We start from the raw sequence: 22,500 nt of genomic DNA, 5'->3' as shown, positions 1-22,500 counted from the left end.
TGAAGGATGTTTAAAGGATGTTTTAGATGTGGTGAAGGATGTTTTAGATGTGGTGAAGGATGTTTTACTGTAGATGTGGGGAAGGATGTTTTAGATGTGGTGAAGGATGTTTTACTGTAGATGTGGGGAAGGATGTTTTAGATGTGGTGAAGGATGTTAGATGTGGTGAAGGATGTTAGATGTGGTGAAGGATGTTTTAGATGTGGTGAAGGATGTTTTAGATGTGGTGAAGGATGTTTTAGATGTGGTGAAGGATGTTTTAGATGTGGTGAAGGATGTTTTAGATGTGGTGAAGGATGTTAGATGTGGTAAAGGATGTTAGATGTGGTGAAGGATGTTTTAGATGTGGTGAAGGATGTTTTAGATGTGGTGAAGGATGTTAGATGTGGTGAAGGATGTTAGATGTGGTGAAGGATGTTTTAGATGTGGTGAAGGATGTTTTAGATGTGGTGAAGGATGTTTTAGATGTGGTGAAGGATGGTTGAGATGTGGTGAAGGATGTTAGATGTGGTGAAGGATGTTAGATGTGGTGAAGGATGTTTTAGATGTGGTGAAGGATGTTTTAGATGTGGTGAAGGATGTTTTAGATGTGGTGAAGGATGTTAGATGTGGTGAAGGATGTTTTAGATGTGGTGAAGGATGTTAGATGTGGTGAAGGATGTTTTCGATGTGGTGAAGGATGTTAGATGTGGTGAAGGATGTTAGATGTGGTGAAGGATGTTAGATGTGGTGAAGGATGTTTTAGATGTGGTGAAGGATGTTAGATGTGGTGAAGGATGTTTTAGATGTGGTGAAGGATGTTAGATGTGGTGAAGGATGTTAGATGTGGTGAAGGATGTTAGATGTGGTGAAGGATGTTTTAGATGTGGTGAAGGATGTTTTAGATGTGGTGAAGGATGTTTTAGATGTGGTGAAGGATGGTTGAGATGTGGTGAAGGATGTTAGATGTGGTGAAGGATGTTAGATGTGGTGAAGGATGTTTTAGATGTGGTGAAGGATGTTTTAGATGTGGTGAAGGATGTTTTAGATGTGGTGAAGGATGTTAGATGTGGTGAAGGATGTTTTAGATGTGGTGAAGGATGTTAGATGTGGTGAAGGATGTTTTCGATGTGGTGAAGGATGTTTTAGATGTGGTGAAGGATGTTTAAAGGATGTTTTAGATGTGGTGAAGGATGTTTTAGATGTGGTGAAGGATGTTTTAGATGTGGTGAAGGATGTTAGATGTGGTGAAGGATGTTAGATGTGGTGAAGGATGTTTTAGATATGGTGAAGGATGTTTTAGATGTGGTGAAGGATGTTAGATGTGGTGAAGGATGTTTTAGATGTGGTGAAGGATGTTAGATGTGGTGAAGGATGTTTTAGATGTGGTGAAGGATGTTTTAGATGTGGTAAATGATGTTAGATGTGGTGAAGGATGTTTTCAATGTGGTGAAGGATGTTTTAGATGTGGTGAAGGATGTTAGATGTGGTGAAGGATGTTTTAGATGTGGTGAAGGATGTTTTCGATGTGGTGAAGGATGTTTTAGATGTGGTGAAGGATGTTAGATGTGGTGAAGGATGTTAGATGTGGTGAAGGACGTTTTACTGTAGATGTGGTGAAGGATGTTTTAGATGTGGTTTGATTGTTGATTGGATTTTGCCTCCGGTCAAATGCAGTGATTACTGGAATGGGTTTGTTGTTGAATAATGATACTGCAATACTGATAATAGTGATACTCTGGACTGGTTATATTGGAATGTGGTGGGCCGTCTGGTGGTGAAAAATGGTTTCCAAAATTAGGTTGAACCTCGTCCAAAATCCACACTGAAGATAGACCAACATCCCAATTGTGGTTGTGGTAGAAATAATGAAGTTCAGAAGGTCAAATACATCAGTCTAACTCAGTCATCAGCCAGAATGTAATAACATAGTTATAAGCCTCTGATGCAGCAAAACTAAATACAAACACTTCTGCTTTTTCACCTATTCTCTGCAGAGGGAAATGTATTTACAAGATTTAAACTGAAACTTTGTATGTCAAATAGCAGAGAGGGAGCGAGGGAGAAAGGGAGAAAGGGAATGGTGTCCTGTGTCTGTGATGGGGACTGCAGGGTTTGAGTTCCTGGAGAAAGATGCCGGGTTCCACCATAAAGGAAGCTTGACCTTGACCTTAAACAAGAGAAGAAGAAGCCTCCTCTGCTGTCATACAGAGGGGCAGACAGGGAGACAGGCAGACGGAGAGACAGGGAGACAGGGAGACAAGGAGACTGGCAGACAGGGAGACAGGGAGACAAGGAGACAGGGAGACAAGGAGACTGGCAGACAGGGAGACAGGCAGACGGGGAGACAGGCAGACGGGGAGACAAGGAGACAAGGAGACTGGCAGACAGGGAGACAGGCAGACGGGGAGACAGGCAGACGGGGAGACAAGGAGACAAGGAGACTGGCAGACAGGGAGACAGGCAGACAGGGAGACAGGCAGACAGGGAGACAGGCAGACAGGGAGACTGGCAGACAGGCAGACAAGGAGACAGGCAGACAGGGAGACAGGCAGACGGGGAGACAGGCAGACGGGGAGACAGGCAGACAAGGAGACAGGGAGACAAGGAGACTGGCAGACAGGCAGACAAGGAGAGCAAAAGAAAGAGCCAAGACTCTCTGCTCTGTCTGCTCGGTGGCGTGGACTTCAGGTCAATCATTTTTGGGGTGTTTCACATTTACTTCAGTGGATTGTTTCTCGTCTGAATGGCAGCTCTGAACGGTAGCTCTGCGGTCAGGTAACCTGTAAGCCCTGTCCCAGGAGGACCTCTCAGAGACGCCTGCCTCTACAAGTGCTTTCTGCAGCCGTCAGTCTAAAGCCTGAGCTTCACAGTGGAGCAGAGAGCGGCTCAGTGCTCGGTCCTTTCACGATCCAGTGTTTGATCTAGTGTTTGTTGCCGGGCAGAACGGGGGTTTCTTTAAAACAGTTGAACACAGCAGAGAGGAGGGTAGACAGGCCCGCAGGGGCCTGGGAGTAACAACAAGGGGAGATCTGCTTCCTGGTGTATCATGTGTTCTTCTTCTCTCTCTCTTTCCTTCTCTTTCCCTCTCTCTACCCGCCCCCCTCTCTCTCTCTCTCTCTCTCTCTCTCTCCCTCTCTCTCTACCCCCCCTCTCTCTCTCTCTCTCTCTCCCTCTCTCTCTCTACCCCCTCTCTCTTTCTCTCTCTCTTCCTCTCTCTCTACCCCCCTCTCTCTCTCTCTCTCTCTCTCTACCCTCTTTCTCTTTCTCTCTCTCTCTACCCACCCCCCCCTCTCTCTCTCTCTCTACCCCCACCCTCTCTCTCTCTCTCTCTCTCTCTACCCCCACCCTCTCTCTCTCTCCCTCTCTCTCTACCCCCCCCCCCTCTCTCTCTCTCTCTACCCCCACCCCTCTCTCTCTCTCTCTCTCTCTCTCTCTCTCTCTCTCTCTCCCTCTGTCTGGGGGAGAGTCAGACAGTTCAGGGAAGGAACAGGCAGTGAATTGAAGTCCTGATCTGAACTCTCATGGACCATGAGGATGTTTCTGTCCTGTATGTTGTATTCTAGCTTAGTAATAGCGCATTGCTATTGGAAAGATAGACCAGATACCCCAGTCAACCAATATACATTCTGTGATAACAGAATCCTCATTTATTCTTTTTTTAATAAGCATAGCATTTGTTATTATCTGTTCAGGTCTTTTATTTACATGTTAATGAGCCCAACATGCAATCCAAAGGAGGCCCTTCCTGAGAGAGTGCTGTGATGCAGCGTTAATGATCACTGTCTCATTAGCCATCGCCGTCTGTGTGTGTCTGTCTCCATTACAAAGCACTGAGGCTCCCCCTCTGACACACTGCAGTGTTGGAATAGGTATCAGCTCATTAAAGGCATACCGGTATTAAAGGGAATGTTCCATTCTGCAGAGGCCTGCATTAATGCGCAGCGTTGGTATTCTGTGGGCTGATCAGAGAGTGACAGAAGGGCCTGGGCAGAGCTGTGTCCAGACGGGCTCCTCAGGACTCGGACTGGCTCAGCAACAGAGAGGCTGCTCCTCCATCAGTCTGTCCCTCTGACGGGATATGAGCAGCTGGGGGGTGGGAGGACAGAGAGAGGGGGAGAGAGATAGAGAGACAGAAAGAGGGGGACAGAGAGACAGAAAGAGAAGAGAAAGAGAGACAGAGCGAGCGATGGAGAGGTGCTCATGGTGCGGTACAGTATAATGACTGGTCAGGGGGTCCGATGGTCCTGGCTGAGAGACCGTCATAGAGACCATCAGAAAGACCATCATATTACAGACCATCAGAGAGACCATCATATTACAGACCATCAGAGAGACCAGGCACAGGCTTCTTTCTCTCTCTCTCTCTCTCTCTCTCTCTCTCTCTCTCTCTCTCCTCTCTCTCTCTCCCTCTCTCTCTCTCTCTCTCTCTCTCTCTCCCTCTCTCCCTCCCTCTCTCTCTGTCTCTCCCTCTCTCTCTCTCTCCCCTCTCTCTCTCTCTCTCTCTCTCTCTCTCTCTCCTCTCTCTCTCCCTCTCTCTCTCTCTCTCTCTCTCTCTCTCTCTCCCTCTCTCTCTCTCTCTCTCTCTCTCTCTCTCTCTCTCTCAGAGCTGTCTAATTGGTTTGCTTTAACCCAGTTCCTCTGCTCACACAAGCACACGTTAAAAATAAACCAGTGCTGTGTGATCTGCTTATTGCTCATCCAGTTGAGTTATCATTATGGGATGGCATTAGCTGAACACAGGGGAGAGTCCACCCACTCTGCCATCTGACACGCATCTGCAAGCATCACTTAACGTTGGCTTCACACGTCTCTGTCCTCAAACATTACAATATGACTGGAGCAGTAGGGGATCAGGTAGAGTCACAAGTCAGTCTCTGAACGCTGCTGTCAGCTAGAGACTGAAGACATTCGTCCCGGTTTGAGTCAGTCTCTAAACGCTGCTCTCAAATCTTCTCAAAGCTTCAAATTGCTGATGTTCGATTATGTCACACTACAAGGCTTTTCGTCGTTCCTGACGTTCAAAATTGGGCTCGACGCTGGACACTTTGTCTGCAACAAAAACGGCCCAAAATCGGCCTGAATTTGTGTAGCCTGTATGGGCTATAACCCTGACAACGCTCAGTCTACACTTCGCACTCTCCCCTCCTCCTCCTCCTCCTCCTCACACTCCACCTCCTCACATTACTGCTCCTCCTCACATCACCCCCCCTCCTGTGGGGAGGATCAGATGGATGAATCTCAGTCAGTCTAACCAGGGATGATCAAATGGATGAATCTCAGTCAGTCTAACCAGGGATGATCAAATGGATGAATCTCAGTCAGTCTAACCAGGGAGGATCAGATGGATGAATCTCAGTCAGTCTAACCAGGGATGATCAGATGGATGAATCTCAGTCAGTCTAACCAGGGATGATCAAATGGATGAATCTCAGTCAGTCTAACCAGGGATGATCAAATGGATGAATCTCAGTCAGTCTAACCAGGGATGATCAGATGGATGAATCTCAGTCAGTCTAACCAGGGAGGATCAATCAATCAATCAAAGCTTTATTTGTATAGCGCATTTCATACCCAGAGGCAACACAATGCGCTTTACAGAGAACAAGGGAGGTGGGCATACGACCCACCTTTACATATTCCAGAGGGAAGCAAAAAAGCAGTATCACCCGGGGGCCAGATAAGTGAGCTGTAAAAATTCTTCCCTGACCCCTCTCAACAAGGCGATCGAGCAAGCTCCAGGAGTATGTTTGTCTACCGGCTAAGAACATTTATAAAGCAATACATTACATTAAATTACATTTCAGGGTGGTACACATACACAGGGGTATCTATCGGACTCCGGGAGGTCTGCTGGTGACAGTGGGGCATCCACTGGACCTGGTTAGAAGATAGGAGGGAGAGAGAGAGGCACTAGGGAGAGGGAAGGCAGAACAGGGTTAGTAGCACATAGAGCCATAAAAACCACACAGATATTTAAAACAGGCAACCTGGAGCAAGCTCCTGGAATATATTTGTCTAATGGCTAAGAACATTTATAGAGCAATAAATTACATTAAATACAATTTTCAGAGCAAGAAAGGCTAAGAGCATCAGGTCCAGGCCTAAGCAAGATGTGGACTGATGTGTGTGTGTGTGTGTGTGTGTGTGTGTGTGTGTGTGTGTGTGTGTGTGTGTGTGTGTGTGTGTGTGTACTAAATACTACGACATCCACAGCTGACATGGGGGTATCTATCGGACTCAGGGTGGTCTGCGGGCGACAGTAGGGCATCTACTGGACCTGGTTAGAAGGTAGGAGGGAGAGAGAGAGGCACTATGGGAGGCAGAAAACAGTTAGTAGCACACTGAGCCATTGAAGCAACACAGCTGTCAGAACAGAACAAGCCTGTTTCAGGGTAACCAGCTTCTGTACACTACTTGATATACATACAGTGCATAGCAGGATAAATACCAATGTATACAGAGGATTCACAGGTAGGTTTGAGGCTGCCTTTCTGTGTCTCAAGGTCCTGGCTAGTGATTGTAGGCTAGGTCGAAAAAGTACGTCTTGAGATCTCGCTTGAAGACCTCTGTTGTTTCGGCCCTTCTTAGGCACTCCGGCAGGGTGTTCCAGAGGTTGGGGGCATAGAAACTAAAAGCTGCCTCTCCGTGTTTCTGTGGAGATTTATGATGGTCTTTCTGATGGTCTCACTCATGTTGCTAACCATAGCTGCTAACACTGATGCTGCTTCTGCTTCTCTCTCCCTCTCTCTCTCTCTCTCTCTCTCTCTCTCTCTCTCTCTCTCTCTGTCCCAGAGTGGAAAACGTGATTATTTATTCATCAGCTTTTGTTTCTCTGAACCTGTCTCTGTTGGTAAATGAACACCAGGCAGCTGGGGATGATGGACACCCCGTCACTGCAGCTGAAATTTGATTCGATTTTACCTTTGTTTTTCTCCGGGTAATTATATTTTTTCAGGCTTTAAATATTATTCCCTGTCAGCTATAGTACTGTAGGTTATGGATTAGAACAGCCACTGAAACAGTGGTCTTGTATGGTCCAGTACACAGAGAACAGAGGAGGCATTGTAGACAGCCAAGACAACAGTAACCACTGGACAGAAAAAAGAGATGTATTTACAACGTCTGTGTTCTGCTCACATGCGTTCTGACCGCAGGGCTGCTGGCTGCGTGTCACAGCTGACCGTGACTCAGACAGGCGGGCCATATTAACACTGTGAGGAAGTCCCTGACCCTAACCCTAGACCTGAGCTGATGTGGGTCATGTTGCCCGTGGTTAGAGATGCACGCGGGAGCCTGGAAGCCAGACTTCTTGGTACCCAAAACTTCCCTTTTGCGATATAGCCTGGACTTCAACACACCCAGTGAGTTGAGTGGGCGGGAGCCCTGGCCCTGACAGACTTCTCCTTCAGCCAGTCAAACAGAACATTTGCCAAATCCTGTCGGAAGAACTGAGAAAACGTCTTTTCCTCTGAGAAACTCAATACTCTTGTTCTTGTTTAATTGTTGTTATGGAATCTATTTCTGCAATAATTGCACTTATGGTTGTGTTTATTCTACTAACATTAATGTTACCGCTTGTTGCTACGGGAGACTGTTTTGCCAGTAGCCTGTATTTCATTTTCACGCTTCAACTATGGGGACCAATCAGTGGCTGCCTCCCCACTGCAGTTGTGATTGGCCCGGTTAACATGTCATTTCTGGAAATCGGTGTGGATGGGGAGAAGTCCAGACTGATCTGTGGAGAGCAGAACGAGAGCTCCTGTGATCAAGATGGCGGTGCCAGGCAAGGACTCTGGTTGGTTTCATGTTTTTTTCCACCAATGGGCTGGCAGCACCTCCTCTCTGGTTCTCTGTCCTAGTGGCTGGGAGCACCTCCTCTCTGGTTCTCTGTCCTAGTGGCTGGGAGCACCTCCTCTCTGGTTCTCTGTCCTAGTGGCTGGGAGCACCTCCTCTCTGGTTCTCTGTCCTAGCGGCTGATGATATGGCCTGAAAAGTGTCTCAGGGTTGAAGTGTGTGTGTGTGTGTGTATGAATGTGTGTGTGTGTGTGTCTGTGTGTGAGAGAAAGACAGAGAGAGTGAGAGAGAGAGAGAGCAGCCCCCTCCCCATCAGAGTGAGAGTGTGTTTAACAGCACGGTGTCTGACTCCAGCGTTTCCAGGAACACAGGCCTGGTATTTCCCAGGAGCAGTGCAGCACGTGGCTCACATTCACGCAGGACTGTGAACCTCTCTTCCTAATGAGGCTCGCTCCTCCGGGCTCTGGCGCTGCTGAGCTCCACTGTCCGGACTCACATGGAATAGAATGGGAACTGTTTCACTGGAGGGGATCCAAATTACAGTTTTGAGTAAGTCAGGGAATTGACACAACAGACATTGTCCTGTCATCCACATTCCTGGGGGGGATTAGGTGACCCTGAGGCAGCAGACAATGCTGATAGTGACAGCCTCAAGTCCACAGCGCTGTTCAGATGATTGGAAGGCATGTTAATCCTCCTAGCTACACATTCTGAGCTGGATTTCTCTTTGAGCTCTCCAGTGTGTTATGAACCCGGTCTGGGATGATGTGATGATGGTGGAGATGTTTGAATGACGTGTAAATGTGAGAGAAATATTTATAGTTATATTCAAATCAAATCAAACTTTATTTGTATAGAGCATTTCATACACGGAGGCAATACAATGAGCTTTGCAGAGAACAATGGGGGGGTTGGCATAGGACCCACCCATACATATTCACAGATAAACAGACTGGGACAGACAGACAGACAGACAGACAGACAGACAGACAGACAGACAGACAGACAGACAGACAGACATACAGGCAGAGAGGCAGGAGATTATTGGTTCGCAGCAGTGATTCAGACTCCAACAGGAAGTGATGTCACTCTCACCCCAGGCATAGCGTCCAACACTTCCCCTCTCCTCTGGCAACTCAGGATGACAGCAAGCAGCCCAGTCATCCTCACATGCCAGGACGTGTGTGTGTGTGTTTGTGTGTGTGTGTGTGTTTCCTCTCTAGAACACGTGTGAAGAGTGTTGCGCAGACCTCCAGCAGTGAGGCCATGCCATTAAGTACTTGGTCATGTCCCTGCTAGTAGAGCATGAGGCCCCGGGGCTTTGGACATGTGACCCTGTCAGGTTGACCTTTGACCTCTAATGTTAGAACTGACATTTGTTCTGTGTTGCAGTCACTCTGCTGTCTTCTATACTAGCCAGTGGTAGTGGTCCCCTGGATCTTGTCCAGAAAGCTGCTGCTCGCTTGGTGTTCAACTCTCCCACACAACGTCCCTTCTCTGTTCTCTACACTGGCTCCCTGTAGCAGCTCGCATCCAGTTTCAAACTCTGGTACTAGCCTACAGGGCAATGAAAGGAGCAGCTCCATCCTACCTCCAGGCCATGGTCCCAACCCTATACCCCCTCCCGACCCCTACGCTCTGCTACCTCGGGTGACTGGTTGCCCCGTCACTCCGAGGACACGGTCACGGCTCTTCTCTATCCTGACCCCATGGTCACGGCTCTTCTCTGTCCTGGCCCCGCAGTGGTGGAACAAACTGCCCACTGACGTCAGGACAGCAGAATTGCTGCCCATCTTTCACCGCAGGCTCAAAACTCACCTCTTCAAGAAGTACTACCATGATCCTCCCTCTTAAGCACCTATTGTATTTTAGATTGCTATTCTTGCACTTTGCCTTCAGCACTAGATTATGCTCTTAGTCACTTGTTTAGAAAGGAGATGCACTTGTGAGTTCTGGCGAGTAGTAGTACATTGGCTTTTCCTATGTTAAATGCAATTATTGTTAGTCGCTTTGGATGAAAGCGTCTGCTAAATGACTGTAATGTAATGTAATGTAGTGTATTAACACAAGGGTGTACTAGTGGTATTGTACTAACACAAGGCTGTACTAGTGGTATTGTACTAACACAAGGCTGTACTAGTGGTATTGTACTAACACAAGGGTGTACTAGTGGTATTGTACTAACACAAGGCTGTACTAGTGGTATTGTACTAACACAAGGCTGTACTAGTGGTATTGTACTAACACAAGGCTGTACTAGTGGTATTGTACTAACACAAGGGTGTACTAGTGGTATTGTACTAACACAAGGCTGTACTAGTGGTATTGTACTAACACAAGGCTGTACTAGTGGTATTGTACTAACATAAGGGTGTACTAGTGGTATTGTACTAACACAAGGCTGTACTAGTGGTATTGTACTAACACAAGGCTGTACTAGTGGTATTGTACTAACACAAGGCTGTACTAGTGGTATTGTACTATAGTGGTTGTGTACTAACACACCCCACTGATCAGTAACTCCTCAGTGACACAGTTCTCTGACGCATAATACATCTGTTTCTATAAACAAAACCCACTGCACTAATGCTCCCTCATCATATGCCATGCAAATAAGTGTGTGTATGTGTTTGTGTGTGCCTGTGTGTGTGTACAGTATGTATGTGTGCGTGTGTGCCTGTGTGTGTACAGTATATGGGCGTGCATGTGTGTGTACATTATGTGTGTGCGTGTGTGTATGTGTGTGTGCATGTGTGTGTGTACAGTATGTGTGTGTGTGTGTGTGCGTGTGTGTGTGTGTGCGTGTGTGTGCGCCCGGCCGGCTGCTCTGAACATCTAGGTGAGCGCAGCTGTACCAGGCTCAGCTCCTCCACCTGCACCCCCGCGCTCAGGAGCCAGGATGAGCTCCCCCTCAACACTCAGCTCCCCCTCAACACTCAGCTCCCCTCAACACTCACCCCACGCTCAGGGGCCCTTCAGGCACGGAAAGGACACCTATCCTTCCACCCTGGGAACCAGGCGGGTCAAAGACCTTTAACCTCCCTGTAACAAAGAGAAGATCTGGGGTGTTTAACCTCCAGAGCGCTCTTACAGCTCTGCCTCTCCTCTCAGCCTCTCTCCTCTCAGCCTCTCTCCTCTCAGCCTCTCTCCTCTCCCAGCCTTTCTCCTCTCAGCCTCTCTCCTCTCAGCCTCTCTCCTCCCAGCCTCTCTCCTCTCTCCTTTCAGCCTCTCTCCTCTCAGCCTCTCTCCTCTCCCAGCCTCTCTCCTCTCTCAGCCTCTCTCCTCTCCCAGCCTCTCTCCTCTCTCAGACTCTATCCTCTCAGCCTCTCCTCCCAGCCTCTCTCCTCTCCCAGCCTCTCTCCTCTCAGCCTCTCTCCTCTCTCAGCCTCTATCCTCCCAGCCTCTCTCCTCTCAGCCTCTCTCCTCTCAGCCTCTCTCCTCCCAGCCTCTCTCCTCCCAGCCTCTCTCCTCTCTCAGCCTCTCTCCTCTCAGCCTCTCTCCTCCCAGCCTCTCTCCTCTCAGCCTCTCTCCTCTCTCAGCCTCTCTCCTCTCAGCCTCTCTCCTCCCAGCCTCTCCTCTCTCAGCTTCTCTCCTCTCAGCCTTTCTCCTCTCTCCTCCCAGCCTCTCCTCTCAGCCTCTCTCCTCGCAGCCTCTCTCCTCTCCCAGCCTCCCAGCTATTAACACCGCCCCCCTGCTGAACATGCAGTCTGAGAATGTGTGGTGTGAGTGAGGAGAGGGGGAAGGGGTGTGTGTGTGTGTGTGTGTGTGTGTGTGTGTGTGTGTGTGTGTGTGTGTGTGTGTGTGTGTGTGTGTGTGAGAGAGAGAGTTGTTATGCAGCATGTCTCATATAGCCGCTGAGGAGGTGCAGAATGTCACACCTGCTTTAGTCGAACAGGCTCAGTCTCTGGCCTCACTCAGACCCGGTCACCCATGATACCATTCAAACCTCTCAGCCCCGCACACACACACACACACACACGCACACACACACACACACACACACATACACACACACACACACACACACACACATACACACACACACACACACACACACACACACATGCACATACACATACACACACACACACACACACACACACACACACACACACACACATACACATACACACACGCACCTTGCTCTTATCCGTGCTCCTGTGTGCAGTCCTGTAGCTCTATGGAGGACAGGATGTTTCTGAGCAGAGCAGAGTTCTTGTCTCTCTCAGCAGGTCTCATCCCACTAGGTCTCTCACAGAATCACCTCCTCTGACCCCTGGAGAGAACAGCACATCACCACAGGGCGTGGCTCCATGTAGGCAACCTACCGTATCACACTGGGCTTCACCTGCCCCCTGGGGTAGACTACAGCCAGACTGACCTCTGGGGTAGACTACAGCCAGACTGGCATCTGGGGTAGACTACAGCCAGACTGACCTCTGGGGTAGACTACAGCCAGACTGACCTCTGGGGTAGACTACAGCCAGACTGACCTCTGGGGTAGACTACAGCCAGACTGACCTCTGGGGTAGACTACAGCCAGACTGACCTCTAGGGTAGACTACAGCCAGACTGGCCTCTGGGGTAGACTACAGTCACACTGACCTCTGGGGTAGACTACAGCCAGACTGACCTCTGGGGTAGACTACAGCCAGACTGACCTCTGGGGTAGACTACAGCCAGACTGACCTCTGGGGTAGACTACAGCCAGACTGACCTCTGGGGTAGACTACAGCCAGACTGACCTCTAGGGTAGACTACAGCCAGACTGACCTCTAGGGTAGACTACAGCCAGACTGACCTCTGGGGTAGACTACAGCCAGACTGACCTCTAGGGTAGACTACAGTCAGACTGGCCTCTAGGGTAGACTACAGCCAGACTGACCTCTGGGGTAGACTACAGCCAGACTGACCTCTGGGGTAGACTACAGCCAGACTGACCTCTAGGGTAGACTACAGTCAGACTGGCCTCTAGGGTAGACTACAGCCAGACTGGCCTCTGGGGTAGACTACAGTCACACTGGCCTCTGGGGTAGACTACAGTCACACTGGCCTCTGGGGTAGACTACAGTCACACTGGCCTCCAGTAGACTACAGTCACACTGGCCTCATGCTTAATGAACAGTACGCATGTTTGCTGAATGTCTCCCTCCTTCAGAACAACTATGGAGCGCTTCACCACAGGGATATTCCAACCGTATAACTTCTCGTTCCAGCAAAAACAAAATGTATTTAATCTATTGAATCGCTCTACACAGAGTGAACATTTTCGTTCTGGACTGGACGAAACTAATTTCGCTCTGGACTGGATGAAACTTGGAATGCTGACTGTCCCACCGGGGAACCACCCGGGGAAACGACTGCCTCCCGAAAAACGACTGCCCTGCCGGGCCTGGTCCTCAGACGGGTTAGGGGTTGGGGTTAGGGGTTAGGGTTATACGAAAATGATAAGAAAATTGTTCAGTGGAGAGCGATTCAATAGATTCATATTTGTTTCCTTGGGAGCGAAAATTAGTAAGACCGCCCTGGATATCCAGACAGCAGGCATTCAGAGAGAGGGTTTGGGGGTTTGGGACCAAGTTGAAATGAAGAGAAGATTTGTCTTCCTCATCTGACTGATTCTGATCCCCTCATCTATCTGAGAATAGTGAGCTATCTGAGATCTAGGAGATGACCTGGTTCTCTGGTGAGGGTTAGAGCAGGTTTAAGACTAGGGGTTAGTCAGGCTTATAGGTTAAGGGCTAAGGTTTATGAGAAGGCACGTTGGGTAGAGGTTTGGAGAACTTAATGTGAATGGTGGTATGAATCCAGTCTGATCTGGAGTAGGATTGAGTATTGATCCGATCCGAGTGTTGAAGCTGAGAGTATTGAGAGTATTGAGTATTGATCTGAGCTGAGTGTTGAGGCTGAGAGTATTGAGAGTATGGACAACCTAAGTCTCTTTAATGTACCACACAACCACTGCCATTCATAGATTTTCTTCTTGTGAGAAATAAAAGGCTGAGGAGTTGAGCGATCATCTGAGAGGGAAGAGAAGCAGCTCGGGAGCATTTAATTAGGCCTGGCCGATGGCCGGTTTGATGTATGACTTACTGTGGCTCTGATGTCACACATTAGTTTTGATTAATGATGTATCCAGCCTTATTGCTGCTGGAGAGACCATGGTAATTTCACTGTGGTACAACAGGACACATTAATATCACTGCAGAGACTGGGCAGAGGTTGATACACATCTGGACTACAGCTCTGAGCTGCTCCAACCTGGGTCAACCAGCCATCAGGCAGAGACCTTCAACCTGGTTCAACCAACCATCAGACAGAGACCTTCGACCTCCTGGGTCAACCAGCCATCAGGCAGAGACCTTCAACCTGGTTCAACCAACCATCAGACAGAGACCTTCGACCTCCTGGGTCAACCAACCATCAGACAGAGACCTTCAACCTGGTTCAACCAACCATCAGACAGAGACCTTCGACCTCCTGGGTCAACCAACCATCAGACAGAGACCTTCGACCTGGTTCAACCAGCCATCAGACAGAGACCTTCGACCTCCTGGGTCAACCAACCGTCAGACAGAGACCTTCGACCTCCTGGGTCAACCAACCATCAGACAGAGACCTTCGACCTCCTGGGTCAACCAACCATCAGACAGAGACCTTCGACCTCCTGGGTCAACCAGCCATCAGGCAGAGACCTTCGACCTGGTTCAACCAGCCATCAGACAGAGACCTTCAACCTGGTTCAACCAACCATCAGACAGAGACCTTCGACCTCCTGGGTCAACCAGCCATCAGGCAGAGACCTTCGACCTCCTGGGTCAACCAACCATCAGACAGAGACCTTCGACCTCCTGGGTCAACCAACCATCAGACAGAGACCTTCGACCTCCTGGGTCAACCAACCATCAGACAGAGACCTTCGACCTCCTGGGTCAACCAACCATCAGACAGAGACCTTCGACCTCCTGGGTCAACCAACCATCAGGCAGAGACCTTCGACCTGGTTCAACCAACCATCAGACAGAGACCTTCAACCTGGTTCAACCAACCATCAGACAGAGACCTTCGACCTCCTGGGTCAACCAACCGTCAGACAGAGACCTTCGACCTCCTGGGTCAACCAACCATCAGACAGAGACCTTCGACCTCCTGGGTCAACCAACCATCAGACAGAGACCTTCGACCTCCTGGATCAACCAACCGTCAGACAGAGACCTTCGACCTCCTGGGTCAACCAACCATCAGACAGAGACCTTCGACCTCCTGGATCAACCAACCATCAGACAGAGACCTTCGACCTCCTGGGTCAACCAACCGTCAGACAGAGACCTTCGACCTCCTGGGTCAACCAACCATCAGACAGAGACCTTCGACCTCCTGGGTCAACCAACCGTCAGACAGAGACCTTCGACCTCCTGGGTCAACCAACCATCAGGCAGAGACCTTCGACCTCCTGGGTCAACCAACCATCAGACAGAGACCTTCGACCTCCTGGATCAACCAACCATCAGGCAGAGACCTTCGACCTCCTGTGTCAGCCAACCATCCAACAGAGACCTTCGACCTGCGTCAGCCAACCATCAGGCAGAGACCTTCGACCTGCGTCAGCCAACCATCCAACAGAGACCTTCGACCTGCGTCAGCCAACCATCAGGCAGAGACAGGAACTCAGACAGAGACACTCCAACCAGGAGACTGAGAACTCAGACAGAGACACAGCAGCTACAGGAGGCTTGTCTGAGCCTCACTCTGAGTCTGAAGATTTGAGGCTGTATTTTCAAAGGGAGAAGAGTGGAACGTGTGTTCTAAAAACTAAAAACGTCTCATTCTTAGAGTGAAAAGCCGCACTGATGGGAAATTCGTTTTTACCTCGCTTCATTACTTATTTACAGAACGTGTTCACTGTTGAAAAATTGAAAAGAGTAATTCAGTATAGCCTAGTTAGATCAAAGGAAGAATGGTTCAAAAGATTTTCTTGGCTCTTACCAAGTATACCTGGAAAAACATCAAATAGTGTGTTTGTTTATGCTGGTAATGATGGCCTAGCCCCCAGGTAGCAGCGTCTCCCTGTCTGTCTGGTTACACCAGAGACAGACTGACACCTCATCATCATCACACCGCTCACATCCAGTCAGCTCTGTCCGCCTGACGCCAGCCAGGACCATCTGGAGGGTCAAACCCTCAGACTACAGCCTCACTTTCACAGGAACACATGAAGATGTTCTGAATCAGCATGGTCCCAGGGTCACACCTGCTCAGAGTTTAACACAACAATAGGAGAGGAGACATCTCTGTCTAGTGAACTCTCTAGTATACTATCACATCTCTGTCTAGTGAACTCTCTAGTATACTATCACATCTCTGTCTAGTGAACTCTCTAGTATACTATCACATCTCTGTCTAGTGAACTCTCTAGTATACTATCACATCTCTGTCTAGTGAACTCTCTAGTATACTACAGTATCACATCTCTGTCTAGTGAACTCTCTAGTATACTACAGTATCACATCTCTGTCTAGTGAACTCTCTAGTATACTACAGTATCACATCTCTGTCTAGTGAACTCTCTAGTATACTATCACACCTCTATCTAGTGAACTCTCTAGTATACTATCACATCTCTGTCTAGTGAACTCTCTAGTATACCATCACATCTCTGTCTAGTGAACTCTCTAGTATACTATCACATCTCTGTCTAGTGAACTCTCTAGTATACTATCACATCTCTGTCTAGTGAACTCTCTAGTATACTATCACATCTCTGTCTAGTGAACTCTCTAGTATACTATCACATCTCTGTCTAGTGAACTCTAGTATACTATCACATCTCTGTCTAGTGGACTCTCTAGTATACTACAGTATCACATCTCTGTCTAGTGAACTCTCTAGTATACTATCACACCTCTATCTAGTGAACTCTCTAGTATACTATCACATCTCTGTCTAGTGAACTCTCTAGTATACTATCACATCTCTGTCTAGTGAACTCTCTAGTATACCATCACATCTCTGTCTAGTGAACTCTCTAGTATACTATCACATTTCTGTCTAGTGAACTCTCTAGTATACTATCACATCTCTGTCTAGTGAACTCTCTAGTATACTATCACATTTCTGTCTAGTGAACTCTCTAGTATACTATCACATCTCTGTCTAGTGAACTCTCTAGTATACTATCACATCTCTGTCTAGTGAACTCTCTAGTATACTATCACATCTCTGTCTAGTGAACTCTCTAGTATACTATCACATCTCTGTCTAGTGAACTCTCTAGTATACTACAGTATCACATCTCTGTCTAGTGAACTCTCTAGTATACTATCACACCTCTATCTAGTGAACTCTCTAGTATACTATCACATCTCTGTCTAGTGAACTCTCTAGTATACTATCACATCTCTGTCTAGTGAACTCTCTAGTATACTATCACATCTCTGTCTAGTGAACTCTCTAGTATACTATCACATCTCTGTCTAGTGAACTCTCTAGTATACTATCACATCTCTGTCTAGTGAACCCTCTAGTATACTATCACATCTCTGTCTAGTGAACTCTCTAGTATACTATCACATCTCTGTCTAGTGAACTCTCTAGTATACTATCACATCTCTGTCTAGTGAACTCTCTAGTATACTATCACATCTCTGTCTAGTGAACTCTCTAGTATACTATCACATCTCTTTCTAGTGAACTCTCTAGTATACTATCACACCTCTATCTAGTGAACTCTCTAGTATACTATCACATCTCTGTCTAGTGAACTCTCTAGTATACTATCACATATCTGTCTAGTGAACTCTCTAGTATACTATCACATCTCTGTCTAGTGAACCCTCTAGTATACTATCACATCTCTGTCTAGTGAACTCTCTAGTATACTATCACATCTCTGTCTAGTGAACCCTCTAGTATACTATCACATCTCTGTCTAGTGAACTCTCTAGTATACTATCACACCTCTATCTAGTGAACTCTCTAGTATACTATCACATCTCTGTCTAGTGAACTCTCTAGTATACCATCACACCTCTGTCTAGTGAACTCTCTAGTATACTATCACATCTCTGTCTAGTGAACTCTCTAGTATACTATCACATCTGTCTAGTGAACTCTCTAGTATACTATCACATCTCTGTCTAGTGAACTCTCTAGTATACTATCACACCTCTATCTAGTGAACTCTCTAGTATACCATCACACCTCTGTCTAGTGAACTCAGTCCAAGGTCCAAAGGGGGCAGTCTGGGAGAGAAGGCAAGGGTAGCACCGGGAGGTCAGTCTGTGGGGTCCAGGGGCTAGGGGAGGGGTAGGGGGGGCTAGGAGGCTAAGGGGGTTCAGGGGCTAGGGGGGGGCTAGGGGGCTCAGGGGGCTAGGGGGCCCCTACTGAAGGACTGGGTCCTGAGCTCCTACTGAAGGACTGAGTCCTCTGCTCCTACTGAAGGACTGAGTCCTCTGCTCCTACTGAAGGACTGAGTCCTCTGCTCCTACTGAAGGACTGGGTCCTGAGCTCCTACTGAAGGACTGAGTCCTGAGCTCCTACTGAAGGACTGGGTCCTGAGCTCCTACTGAAGGACTGAGTCCTGAGCTCCTACTGAAGGACTGAGTCCTGAGCTCCTACTGAAGGACTGAGTCCTGAGCTCCTACTGAAGGACTGAGTCCTGAGCTCCTACTGAAGGACTGAGTCCTGAGCTCCTACTGAAGGACTGAGTCCTGAGCTCCTGACTCCCCTGGGAGCAGAGGAGAGCAGGCAAGTTGGGGGGTCAGAGGGATGGACGGGGGGCAGTTGAGCAGTTAGCTACAGCTGGGCTGAGAGGAGGAGGAGGGGGAGGAGGAAGATGATGACAGGGTTGTGATGCCTTCATGGTTGTGGACTTCAGGAATGAAGAAGCAGAGGAATAGTGAGTTTGTCTGACTGTTGTGCAGAGTAATTCTCATGATGAACTTCCTGTCCCTGGTCCTAACAGAGGAGGAGGAGAGAGACCCACAGCCCTCCTCTGTCTAGCCTGGGAAGAGCCGGCCATGCAGATCATGACTGCTTTTTCTCAACTCTTACAATTCAACCTCACATATTTCTTTGAATGAACCTAATCTAGCCTAGATAATCACTCCTAACAGGTTGTACTGCTGTGCTAGTTCTTTCTCTACATATTTGGAAGAAACTAAACACTGAAGCATTGTGGTAAAGCTGATAAAGCTGAAAGGGATGTGATCTATATAATCTGAGTTTATGAGGTATGTTGTTTCCTCTTTGTGTGTGTGTGTGTGTGTGTGTGTGTGTGTGTGTGTGTGTGTGTGTGTGCGTGTGTGTGTGCATGTGTCTCTACTGAGAGCCACTTCTCAGAGTGCAGTTCCTGAGGGCGTCTCATGTGGTGTGACATGGATGTGATCTATATAATCTGAGTTTATGAGGGATGTTGTTTCCTCTTTGTGTGTGTGTGTGTGTGTGTGTGTGTGTGTGTGTGTGTGTGTGTGTGTGTCTGTGTGTGTGTGTGTGTCTGTGCGTGTGTGTGTGTGTGTGTTTGTGTGTGTGTGTGTGTGTGCGCATGTGTCTACTGACAGTCACTTCTCAGAGTGCAGTTCCTGAGGGCGTCTCATGTGGTGTGACATGGGACTCCCAGCTGCCTTCACTCTGAGTCTGAAGTCTGGTCTTTGTTTAAAGGCCCTGGCTTGATGATTGTGTAGAAAACTGATAGCCATGATAAACACACGTTTGTTATGTTTCTTCTCCATAACGAGTCCTAAGTGACCCTGAGGAGAGCTGTGTTTAGCTGCTGTGTCGCTGTGACCTGAGCACAGGGCAGATCAGAGAGCAGAATCCTGAACACGGTCAATATGTTCTTCAGTGTGGTAGAGGTTAGAGGTCAGGGCTGGTCTCTGCCCTCTGTGGAGGGTAAATTTGAAAGCAGATCTTTATTACCAGCTGTGAGCCGCTCCTGGGGGATGTCATTACACCACAATCAGGATGAGTTTCTGTTTTTCTCCTAATGAGCAGCTCTCAGCTGGCTGGGGAGCAGTCCCAGACCTCGGCAGATCTGAGACTCATCAGTGCATTTCCCTCCAGTTAGCCAGCGCTCACAGCTAGCCAGCGCTCACAGCTAGCCAGCGCTCACAGCTAGCCAGCGCTCACAGTTAGCCAGCGCTCACCGTTAGCCAGCGCTCACAGCTAGCCAGCGCTCACAGCTAGCCAGCGCTCACAGCTAGCCAGCGCTCACAGTTAGCCAGAGCTCACAGCTAGCCAGCGCTCACAGCTAGCCAGCGCTCACAGCTAGCCAGCGCTCACAGTTAGCCAGCGCTCACAGCTAGCCAGCGCTCACAGGCCTCGACTTGGTGGCCAACTGGGTCTGATCAGGTTTTGGGAGGGTCTCCTGTGTGTAAATGCCGTCAGTAAGGCCCTCTCAGGTGATGCGTCCCCCACAGCTCTCATCAACCGCGTGACTGCTTCCACCTGGTGGGGGGGACTCTAAATGGGGGGGAAAGAGAGAGAGAGAGAGAGAGAGTAGGTGTACAGTTGTCTAACGGAGGATAGGAGTAGAGTTGTACATGGGAGGATAGTAAAGGTGGGGTGAGGGATGTTTTCTCATTTTGTGTGTGTGTGTGTGTGTGTGCGTCTGTGCGTGTGTGTGTGCATGCGTGCGTGCGTGCGTCCGTGCGAGTGTGTGTGTGTGTGTGTGTGTGCGTGTGTAAGACGAGGATCAGAATGATCTACATCCAGACAGAAGTAGCTCATTAGGTCAGAATGATCCAGGAGACCATTCTGTTAAACAGCAGCTGCAGTGTGAGGTCAACGCTAGAATACTAAACACACACACACACACGTGCACACATATACACACACGCGCGCACGCACGCACACACATACACACACACGCGCACGCACACAAACACACACACACACACAACAGACACACACACACACACACACACAACAGACACACACACCGGACACACACACACACACAACAGACACACACACACACACGCACACACAACAGACAGACACACACACACAACAAACACACACACACACACCAGACACACACACACACACACACACACACAACAGACACACACACATACACACACAACAGACACACACACACACACACAACAGACACACACACAGACACACACAGAACACACTTTCACTGCGTGGGTCCCCAGATTGATCTCTATATTATCTTTAAATGCGTCATCTTCAAGCTCATCCCCCAGCGCCGGACTACCTCCCCTCTCCCCCTCCTACCCCAGCTCTGCCTCCTCTCTCCCCCTCCTACCCCAGCTCTGCCTCCTCTCTCCCCCTTCTACCCCAGCTCTGCCTCCTCTCTCCCCCTTCTACCCCAGCTCTGCCTCCTCTCTCCCCATTCTACCCCAGCTCTGCCTCCTCTCTCCCCCTCCTACCCCATCTCTGCCTCCTCTCTCCCCCTCCTACCCCATCTCTGCCTCCTCTCTCCCCCTTCTACCCCAGCTCTGCCTCCTCTCTCCCCCTTCTACCCCACCTGCTCCTCCCCTCTCCTCCTCTCCCCCTTCTACCCAAGCTCTGCCTCCTCTCTCCCCCTCCTACCCAAGCTCTGCCTCCCCTCTCCCCCTCCTACCCCAGCTCTGCCAGCCATCCACCTCTCCTCCATCTCTCCTCTCTGCCTACTACCCCAGCCCAGCAATCTCACCCCCCCTCCATCTCCCACCCCCACCCCCCCCCCCCCCTTCCCTCTCATCGCCCCTCTCCCCTCCACCCCCCACCCCCCCTCATCGCCCCCCTTCCCTCCCCTCTCTGGGGCTCACCCTGTGGACGGAGGGGGAAGTAATTACATTCCTCCTTAGTGGCAAATGATTCCTGTGACAGGGGATTAATCATGTCAGAGGATGGAGATGGGGTTTGGAACGAGGTGCTGGGCTGGGTGTGTGTGGGGTGTGTGGGTGTGTGTGGGGTGGGGATGTGGGGTGTGTGTGTGGGGGTCTGTGTGTGTGGGGGGGGGTGTGGGTGTGTGTGGGGGTCTGTGTGGTGGAGGGTGTGTGGCGGGGTGGAGGTGCGTGTGTGTGTGGGGGGGTGGAGGTGGGGTGGAGGTGGTTCGGTCACCAGGCTGGAGTATCACGCTGCTCAGAGACCTGTGTTTGAACCCCAGCAGTGTTTCTCTACCAGTCTGCTCCCTCTCAGTTTTACAGCTGAACCACATCGTCCCTGTGTGTGCCTGAGGGGCTGAGCCTGGTGGTCAGGACAGCAGACTGAGGGGCTGAGCCTGGTGGTCAGGACAGCAGACTGAGGGGCTGAGCCTGGTGGTCAGGACAGCAGACTGAGGGGCTGAGCCTGGTGGTCAGGACAGCAGACTGAGGGGCTGAGCCTGGTGGTCAGGACAGCAGACTGAGGGGCTGAGCCTGGTGGTCAGGACAGCAGACTGAGGGGCTGAGCCTGGTGGTCAGGTACTGGACAGCAGCACCCCGCCTCCCTGCAGCTCCTCCACGCTTGCTCTCAGTCAGCCTGGCAGCGCTGCCAAGAGTGAGGGAGCAGCATCATTTAGCAGGTCTAGATGGTCAAAATCTTACAACGGGTCGGCCTACAAGGTGTCTTACAAGGCAGCCATGATGGCTGCAGGGTCTAGATGACTGGTCCAGTGGTGGAAGGCAGAGAGCGGTTGTCTGTGAGTTGGGATGTGTTGTGTCAATAGAACACTTACCATTGACAACAACAGAAACAAGGCCCTTCATCAATAGGGAGGTAAAGTGACAAAGC

The 22,500-nt window shown here is 49.4% G+C and overlaps 1 protein-coding gene across 1 annotated transcript in view; it reads left to right on the top strand.

Annotated features, from left to right (window-relative positions):
• LOC311313448 (transmembrane protein 163a) overlaps window positions 1–22,500 on the top strand; it is a gene marked incomplete at its 3' end in the record, with an annotated part of 40,345 nt that overhangs the window by 6,703 nt on the left and 11,142 nt on the right. The gene's annotated exons all lie outside the window — the stretch shown is intronic.

This window comes from Borostomias antarcticus, assembly GCF_949987555.1.
Source record: "Borostomias antarcticus genome assembly, chromosome: 9".
Taxonomy (NCBI): Eukaryota; Metazoa; Chordata; class Actinopteri; order Stomiiformes; family Stomiidae; genus Borostomias; species Borostomias antarcticus.
This window is presented reverse-complemented; position numbering and strand designations above follow the sequence as displayed.